Genomic DNA, 10,590 nt, shown 5'->3' on the forward strand with positions numbered 1-10,590 from the left:
TCTTTGTTGCTGGTACATAGGAAAGCAACTGACATTTGCATATTGATCTGAGTCTTAAGACTTTGCTATACTCACTTATTAATTCCAGGATTTTTATGCTTTTTAAATTTTATTTATTTTGGGGGGACAAGGTCTGGCTCTGTCGCCCAGGCTGGAGTGCAATGGCTCAATCTCAGCTCAAAGCTAGTGCCTTTCCTCAGCCTCCCAAGTGGCTGGGACTACAGATTTGTGTCACCATGCCTGGATAATTTTTGTATTTCTAGCAGAGATAGGGCTTCACCCCATTGGCCAGGCTGGTCTTGAGCTCCTGACCTCAAGTGATCTGCTTGCCTCAGCCTCCCAAAGTGCTGGGATTACATGAGCCATTGTGCGTTCATTTTTTAAAACAGATTATTTTGGGGTCTTCTATATATATTTCATGCCATTTGCAAATAAAATGAGTTTATTATCTTCTTTCCCAATATGCCTTTAATTTCCTTCCTTCCTTCCTTCTTTCCTTCCTTCTCCCATTCCTTCCTTCCTTCCTTCCTCTCCTCCTCCCCCTCCTTCTCCTTCTCCTTTTCTTTCTCCTTCTCCTTCTCTTTCTCCTTCTCCTTCTCCTCCTGCTCCCCCTCCTTCTTCTTTTCTCTCTCTTTTCTTTCTTCTTGTTTTAGAGACAGAGTGTTGCTCTGTCACCCTGGCTGGGATATAGTAGCATAATCAGAGCTCACTGTAACTTCAACCTCCTAGGCTAAAGCAATCCTTCTGCCTCAGCCTTGCAAGTAGCTAGGGCTACAGGTGTGCCCAATCATGCCAGGATAATGTTAAAATTTTTATTCTTTTAAGACAGGGTCTACCATGTTCCCTGCCTGGTCTTGAACTCCTCGCCTCAAGCAATCCTCCTGTCTCAATGTCCTGATCTTTAATTTTTCTCTTTTGCACTAGCAAGGACTTCCAAAAAAAAAAAAAGAACATGAGTGATGAGGGAGAAGGAAAGTCTCTGCCTGTTCCCCAACTCAGTGGGAAAGTGTTCTATCTCTCACCATAAAGTATGAGACCTATATGTACCTTTATTACGTTAACATAGTCCCCTTTTATTCCTGGTTTTCTTGGAGTTTCTTTTATCATTAATAAGTGGTGAATTTTGTTAAGTGCTTTTATATATCTATTAATATAATCATGTGGTTTTATTTCTATAATTTTTGTATGCAGATATAATCCCTATATGGCAAAATGTACTTACTTAAATGTACAATTCAGTGTTTTGGGTTTTTTTTAGTATATTTACAGAAGTGTGCTAGATATTGCTAATTCCAAAACATTTTCCTTATCCCCGAAGAAACCCCTTACCCATTAATAATTGCTCCATGCCCTCCTTCTCCCAGTTTCTAGTAATGACTAATATATACTCTGTATCTATGGATTTGCCTATCCAAAACATTTTGTATAAATGGAATTGTAGAAAATGGGGTCTTTGTGTCTTGTTTCTTTCACTTAATGTCTGCAAGTTTCATTTGTGAACTTGCCCTCAAGGTACATATGTTATGATGGGGTGGTTTATACTAATCAGTTCAACAAGTCTATGTTCATCTCGGTTACCAGATACTTATTAATTTTTAAATCATGTTGCTATAAAGACACATGCACACGTATGTTTATTGCGGCACTATTCACAATAGCAAAGACTTGGAACCAACCCAAATGTCCAACAATGATGGACTGGATTAAGAAAATGTGGCACATATACACCATGGGATACTATGCAGCCATAAAAAATGATGAGTTCATGTCCTTTGTAGGGACATGGATGAAGCTGGAAACCATCATTCTCAGCAAACTATCGCAAGGACAAAAAACCAAACACCGCATGTTCTCACTCATAGGTGGGAATTGAACAAAGGGAACACATGGACCCAGGAAGGGGAACATCACACACCGGGGACTGCTGTGGGGTGGGGAGAGGGGAGAGGGATAGCATTAGGAGATACACCTAATGCTAAATGACGAGTTAATGGGTGCAGCACACCAACATGGCACATGTATACATACGTAACAAACCTGCACGTTGTGCACACGTACCCTAAAACTTAAAGTATAATAATAATAAAATAAAAATTAAATAAATAAATAAATAAATAAATAAATAAATAAATAAATAAATAAAAATGCTATGTGCCATTATTGGTTCCCTGAACCCATCAGATATTTTTGATAAATCACAGGATCATTCCAGGAAGCTAAATGAGATAATTAATGTCAGAAGACTAGGGCAAGTGTGTAAAATTAGATGCACATTTTCAAAGCAGAATCGCGATGATAAAACAACTGAGTTTGATGCTTGGTTTGAGTCTCAGACCAGGTATGTCCAAGTACATTGGTGTTTATCCTGATTTTCTGATGCTTTATCAGTATCTTCTTATTTAGGAAATCACAGGCAAGTTCAGAAGGATGAGATGAAAACTAAAAAGTATTTTGGGTAAAAAACAAACTAAAAAAATTGGCATCTAATCCAGGACACAGGTGAGATGACAAAGTTAGGGATCCCATTAGTGTCTCTCATGGAGATACACGTGTGACACGTTGATTTAAGGTAGTAGGCTCTATCTTGAAAGAAGAACAAAGCTGTGTGATGCTGAAAATGTAAATTATATCATCTTTGGTCTGTTGTATAATAAACTAGTTATCTGTAATCCACTATTTGAAAACTTTCTACTACATTTATTTTTACACTGATATATATTCAAATAAGTAAACAGATATCCACAGTTTTATAAAATTTTAATATTTTTAGAATCTTATTGACAATTCCAATAAAGCAAGGTTTAATTCTGCAAATTCTCAGGTTTAAAACTGCAAACGAACAAATAAACAAATACAGATATTAGAAATCTTATATAGCAGCTAGAGATTAGGGTTTCAGTCATTTTCATTCATAAAATATGTTAACATTCCAACTGGGTTTCTTTACACAGCCCAAATACTGTGTTCTAAATTACAAGATTGAAATAAAGTTCATGAATTTTATTAGATTCTTCTGTCCTTGTATGTTCTGGGCACAACTCAATTTGTTCTCAAGTAAAAGTTCATGCTTTGTTTACATACTCAGTCTGCTAGCATAAAAGTTGATGATCCCTCCAGAATGGATTGTGGTGTCAACTAATTTCATTAAGTCTATGTGCAGAGGTCTTTCCCACTGGTCTCATTGACAGCTCAAAATGAATGAGAAGGCTCAAACTAATGTTTGAAATACCAAGATTATTTAAGCCTAAAATCTCTGACAGATTCTGCTTGTTTTTATCACTAACACTCCATTTAAACTCATCTAGGAAAGTAAAAAATAAACATTGCCAAATGCAAAAGCTTCTTTTTGGTCTTTATATTCTAGAAATTCTAACAGCACAGGCGACTGCACTCTGCTTCTTAAAACATGGTTTGTTTTCCTTCTTGATTTTAATTTCAGAAGACATAAATAAAAGACAAACCTGGACAATCTTTCTCTGTTTCATTCAATCACACTTCCTACTCAAAACTAATTTCTTTAATAAATGGCTTATTGCTGTATTTTATTGTAAGAATGTAACACAATCTATTCATTGGTGATCATTCAAGTTTTGTCTTTCATGAATGATCCTACTATGTACATTGCAGGGGGCAACATACGGGTGTATTCCTGTTATGTATATACTTATAAATATACTTACAAGAGAAACTGAAGAAGTTCTTTAAATATATTTGCTTTAATAAATATCAACACAATTTTTTCAGTGTGCTTATAAAACCACCTTTGCAAAAATTATAACAGTGAGAAAATTATGACAGTGGAAGAGACCTGATCTAATCAACCACCATCTTGCCTTTAACCTCCAGACTGCCCTTAATCATTCCTGGGCTTGCTCCAAGTTAACTTCTGGAGACATTTACTTTATAGTTTAAATGATAATAGCCCTTCTCCAAAAGTAAACTGACTTTGTAAAGCCAATGAAAAAGCACCAGGCTAGGAGGATGAGGAGCATGAATTCTGCTAAGGTGTAGATCAAACTTTTCCAACCCGTAGCCCATGGGCCCCATTTGGCACAGGGTGGCTTTAAATATGGCCCAACACAAATTCACAAACTTTCTTAAAACATTATGAGATTTTTTTTCCCAATTTGTTTTTTTAGCTATTGTTAGTGTTAGTGTATTTTATGTGTGGCCCAAGACAATTCTTCTTCTTCTAATGTGGCCCAGGGAAGCCAAAAGATTGGACACCCCAGGTGTAGATGCTAAGGTGCTAAGGTGTAAGGTGTAAAGTGTACAGGCTAAGGTGCAAATGGATTACCAGCTACTATTCCCGATGTCATAAGATAACTTCCCCAGTTACCCCTGCAGATAACATTACTATCGTAGAATCTTAAGAGTGGCCTCTTGTGATGTTTTTTCAGATTTTTGCATTTCTGACAACCCATGGCTTCCACTTGGACCCATCAATGCCTTCCGACTGGTCCTGTGGCCTCACCCAGAAGCCGACTCCCTGGCCTACCAAACTATTCTTGAAAAACTCTACCATTCAAGTTTTTGGGGAAATTGATTTGAAGAATAACTGTGTCTCCCAAGTGGCATGGCTGGCCTCTTGTAAATTATCATAATGTCATCAGCTCAGTGAATAGGTTTTGTCTGTGCAGTGGGCAGGAAAAACCCATTGGGTGATTACACGTGCAAATTCACATTATCAGCAATACATAAAAATTATATTTCTTCAGATATTTGTTAAAATTTGTTATTTTAGCTACTCTGTTGCATAAAAAGTGGTTTTTCATTATTATTGCATTCACAATTATCTGATGACCAGATGTCTTCCTTCTCATATGTGTTTGGCTGTTTGGGTCTTTTCTGAGGCCTGGATACAATACTTTGCTCCTCTTTCAATTGTGTTGTCTGCCTTTTTTGTGTAGATTTTAAAAATAGAGAAGAAAGTGCAATTTGAGTGGGAATGTTACTTTTTTCTACATTCCCTGGAAACAATTGGTTATGTCAACTTTATTTTCTACTTAAAATTTTGTGTCAGTTTATCAGCGATGCTAGCTGGGCCTAGAATTATTTTCTGAAGCTTATTCATTACAAATTTGATTTCATTAATAACCATGACTACACATGTTTTCTGTATTTTCTTGCATCATTATTAGTAAATATGGGATTTGTAGAGATTCATAATTTTATTTAAATTTTCATTGCTACAATATTATAAGTAATACCCGTGTATCTCTTAAGTAGCTATAAAGAGTATAGATAGTTCTATTTTCATCGTGTATATTAAATAATTGTGCCTAATTACTATTTTTGTTATTCAGGTATGTTAAAGGTTTACTAATTTAATTTACCTTTTTGGAAAGAACCAACTTTTTGTTGTATGGTATATTACATGTTTGGTTTTTATTTTACTAATTTCTTCCCTTATCTTTAGCACTTTTAGCACCTGTTTATTACTTTGTAAATAAATTTACTATTAACTTCTATATTGCTATTATAGATAACTGGATTTTTAATCTCATAATATTTTCATTTTATGTATATGCTTTTAATTCAACACATTTTTAATCTTAAACTTGACTTAAGCTGCATTGAATATATTTTATTGTACATTTATTATCACTCAGTTATAAATAGTTCTGATTTTTATTGAGGTTTTAACTTTATCCCACGGGTTAGTTAAGAGAAGATTAATTAATGTTCATTGTCTATCCTCCATTGTTTCTGCTAAGTCAACTGCCAGCATTATTGGTGCTTTTTGAGAACAATGTTTTAGTTTTGTTTGGTTTGTTTCAGTAATCTTTTAAGGTTTTTTTCCCTTTAAGTTTTAATAAGTTTTCCATGATAGATGTATGTGATTTCTTGTTTCTTTGTCTTGATCAATTTTGGAAAATTTCTATTTGTATTACTTCATGATTCTAGAAAATATTATAGGACAGTATTATAAACTTGGGTTAGGAAACAATTTTGGATATGATAGATGTCTGGGTTACATGTCTTGGATCAATTTACCATATCTTGAATTTATGCTTTTTTTTCTGTTTTAATGCTTTTATCTTCTATCTTGTTTCAATCTCAATACTGCAATTTATCTTTTAGCTAACTACTCTTTTCTTTAGCACTTTGTAACCTGTTGTCCAAACTTATCAATTGAGATATTTTTTGTTTTGTTCCACCCCATACCTCCTTCCTTCTTTGCCATTTGCAGTACCAAAAAATCTAGAGAAGGCTTCTAATTACTTGAACTCCTTTAAAGAATTCAGAACAAAGGTGCCACTCACCTCTTTTGGGGTCTACTCTTTTCTTTGTGAAGTTGAAAGGGTCATGGGCAGATTCTTCTTAGGTATGAAGCTCTGTTTCCTCTATTGTATGACCTGACTTCTTTGGCTTTGGGGGTACCAGAGACGACCTTGTACTGTGAGAGGATTTGACCTTGGCATGTGTAATGGCAGATGAGAGCTACAAAGTTAGGGGTGGCTGAGCACAGTTTGCAGGAAGTGGTTTTAGCTGTTTTTTTTTTTTTTTCTTCTCCTAGGAGGTTGTTGTTTAAGGATTCTAATTCTAGTTCTGACATGCATTCTGATAAAAGAAAATCTCAGCTGAATTAAATTTAAAGGAGTTTAATTGAGCAATGAACGATTAGCAAATCAGTCAGCCCCCAGAATCACAGAAGATTTACAGAGACTCCAGCACAGCCACGCGGTGGAAGAAGATATATAGACAAAATAAAGTGGGGGAAATGACATACAGAAATTGGAAGTGAGGTACAGAATAGCTGGATTGGTTACAGCTCAGCATATGCATTATTTGAACACAGTTTGAACACTCAGCAGTGTATGAATGGTTGAAGTATGGCTGCTGGGATTGACCAAGACTTAGCTATTGTTACAGGTGCATACTACTAACTTAGGTTTTCAATTTTGTCTGCCTATTAATCTAGGTTACAGTTCATCCACAAGGACTCAAATATAGAAGTACAGAGTCCTTCTCGGGCCAAAATCAGTTTGCTTTAACAATTCTCAAGTGTCTTCTCTATTGCTTTTTCGCTCAAAATTATATTGATTTGGCTTGTCTGTGCACATCTGCATGAGGAATTGAACTGTTGCTTTCATAGATAAATGAGAGACTGAGTTTTCTCAGCTCCGAAGAGAAAAGGCATTTGGTCTTCCTGCTGAAAGGCACCCATGGGTAACCAAGAGCCTCATGGGAGTGTCTAGGTGGTTGACTCCCTGTGACATGCAGTGTCCCTATAGGGAAATTCCCAACAAATTTAATTTTTTAAAAGGCTCCTCTAGGAGACTCATATAAGGGCTGATCACCTGGAGTTTTGAGCCCTCTCAGAGGTAACAGACCTTTGGAGAGAGAAATTGAGACATGTAGGAGGGTAGAAATTACTCAGTGGTGACATACTGTGGAGTCCTTCCCACAAGCAGCACACATTAATCCACCACAGCAAAACCCTAGGCCATAGCACAGTTCCTCCTTTTATGAAAAAAGTGGGAAATAAATATTCAAAGAATGAGGAGAAATCAAGGAGAATGACCCCCTTTTGAGCACTCCGTAGGTTTCATGGCACCTCTACTTGCCAGAGTTTATGTAAAATGAACATAATAAGGTCTTTGTGCACATTTACATTAAGGAAAAAGAGCCCTTAAAAAAGTTGACCTGAAAACTGAAGAGATCCTAAGTTATTTTGTTTTTCTCTATTCTCTTTTCTGTCTGCTTTAAAACTGCTGTAATTTTCTATTAAGATAAAAACCACTGTTTGGATTCAACAGGTTTTTTGTTTTGTTTTGTTTTTGTTTTTGTTTTTTTCAAGCTGGTGAATTTGTATTTATCTCATGGCTAAAGTTCTGAAGTAAAAGCTATAGAATCTTTGTGTGTTTCTGTATGTGTGTGTGTATATGTCTAGAAGGCCTTTATAATTTCTATAATTTTTATCTTTAATTAGCAATTAACTCCATTTTAATTTCCCTGTAGCACACCAGACTTTTTCCCTCCATACCATCTGATGTAAATTTTGCTGTTTGATTTTCACCTAGTTGTTTCCTTCAATATACATATTTAAGGCTATGAAAGTCTAAGATAGGAGGAAACAGGTCATTATGAATCTATAAGATGTACTTCTATTGGCATACCTAATGTGTCTATGTATTTATGTGCTGTGCACACAATGTTTTACTATTGAAAATATATAAAAGAGCTCTAATTAACTGGCTTAATAAAAGCACTTGAGGCCAGGTGCAGTGGCTCATGCCTGTTATTCCAGCACTTTGGGAGGCTGAGGTGGGCGGATCATGAGGTCAGGAGTTCAAGACCAATCTGACCAACATGGTGAAACCCCGTCTCTACTAAAAATACAAAAACTAGCTGGGCATGGTCACGCATGTCTGTAATGCCAGCTACTTGGGAGGCTGAGGCAGGAGAATAGCTTGAACACGGGAGACAGAGGTTGCAGTGAGCTGAGATCATGGCACTGCACTCCAGCCTGGGCAACAGAGAAAGACTCCATCTCCAAAAAAGAAAAAAAAAAAAAGCACTTGAATCAAATAATTTATCAGGAAAAAAGGAAAGAGTAGTCAAATGCTTTTTCAAGTTTATGTAACTTAAGTAAAATCCTTAATAAATAAGTTAGCTTTAAAATTATTGGTAAATTAATACTAGAAATGTCTTAAGAATTGCCAGCATACATTTTTGTTTGCACTTACTAATCAAGCAATTTCATACTTACCTCTGCCAAATTCTATAAAGTGTCAAAATTTGGCATAGCTTTTACAAATCTATAAACCCAGCACCAAACAGAATGATATTTGCTTATGTAATTTTTAATAAATAAGAAATTGATACTGGTTTAATGAGAATAGCTACATCTTGAATTTAGTAAGATGACCATAAGTTCTAATCTTGTGTCTTTAGGCAGTCTAGTCCACAAGGCAGTAAGGTTTGTTTTGGGAAAATACTTTTATCATCTTTGTTTCAAAGCTAAACTATAAACTAAATTCTTCCCCAAATTAGTTCAGCCTATGCGCAGGAATGAACAAGAGCAGCCTTGAGGTTAGAAGCAAGATGGAGTCAGTTAGGTCAGATCTTTTTCACTATCTCAGTTATAATTTTACAATGGTGGTTCCATACATTAAATGGTGACTATCATAGTTTTCATAAATAATCCAGGTAAATGATTAAAATAAAATAATTAGGTAAATACAATAGGATAAATACTGTAGACAAACTCATCATAATGAGCTTTCCTAATAACTTGAGACCTACCCATCTAGGAATAAACCATCCTAGCCATGAGAGATCAGACAAAACCTGAAACCAGAGACTCATTTTTATCTAAAATGCTTTCTTCAAAGGATTTTTAAAAAGAAAAGGGGTAAATTATGAAAGAAAAATTAATCTTGGGGCCCCTAAATAGCTAAGCTAATGGGAAAAGTCAAGCTGGGAACTGCTTAAAGCAAACCTGCTTCCCATTCTATTCAAAGTCACTCCTCTGCTCTCTGAGATTAAGGCATATCTGATTGCCTCCTTTGGAGAGACTAATCAGAAGCTCAAAAGCACGCAAATATTTGTCTCTTATCTACCTATGACTTGGAAGCCCCCTCCCTGCTTTGAGGTGTCCTGCCTTTGCTTTGAGTTGTCCCACCTTTCCAGACTGAACCAATGTTCATGCTACATGTGTATATTGATGTCTCATGTCTCCCTAAAATATATGAAACCAAAACTGTGCTCTGGCCACCTTGGGCACATGTAGTCAGAACCTCCTGAGGCTGTGTCATGGGTGGACATCCTCAAACTTGGCAAAAGAAACTTACTAAATTAACTAAGAACTGTCTCAGGTATTCATGGTTCAGTATTCAGCAGGCAGGTAAAGTGGGGACAGACAATCACACTGTTGTCTGAAATTGAGAATAGAAAGCTATGTTTAGGAAAGCTCGTGTAAACATTCAAAGCCTGAGGACCTGTTCTCCAATTTTTGTCCCCCATAAGACTCTCAAAAATTCTGCTTAACTTCAGCATCTCCGCCTTAGATTTCTCCTTAACTTGTAATTCCATATTAGGTTTATAAACAGTAAGTAGCAAATCCAGAAAAGAAGTGTAACTGTTTTCAGAAGATATGTTTGTATACAGAGAAAAGCAAATCTTATTTTAATTTTTAAGCAAATATTCAAAATGATCCAATCAAGAATCTATGCTACATGGTAGTGAGAGAATTCTCATTTGTCTCATTCACTTGGTATATTTTTAACATAACTGATTTTATTTCTGTCTTGGAATTAGTAAAGATACTAGTTACAATGCAATATCTTTGACAACTGAAATACTGGAGGATTTTCAGATCATTGGTCAAAACATCACTTACTTTATATATCACAAGACATAATGACATAGAAGATACAGTTAGAAATGACTCAAGATTCATTATTGACCTATACACTCACTAAGATAAAATACGTATTGCTTTCAAATCAGTGGTTTCCTAAACACTCAATTCTGCTATTTTGAAACACTCAGTGTTCTCTGATACCCACTATTAGGAAAGGAAGGGGAAATCAAAAGAAACCTATTTTATCAAAAGCCTGTAGATTCAACAATTAAAAAGTG

The sequence above is a fragment of the Hylobates moloch genome, unplaced genomic scaffold (genome assembly GCF_009828535.3).
Source record: "Hylobates moloch isolate HMO894 unplaced genomic scaffold, HMol_V3 SCAFFOLD_24, whole genome shotgun sequence".
Taxonomy (NCBI): domain Eukaryota; kingdom Metazoa; phylum Chordata; class Mammalia; order Primates; family Hylobatidae; genus Hylobates; species Hylobates moloch.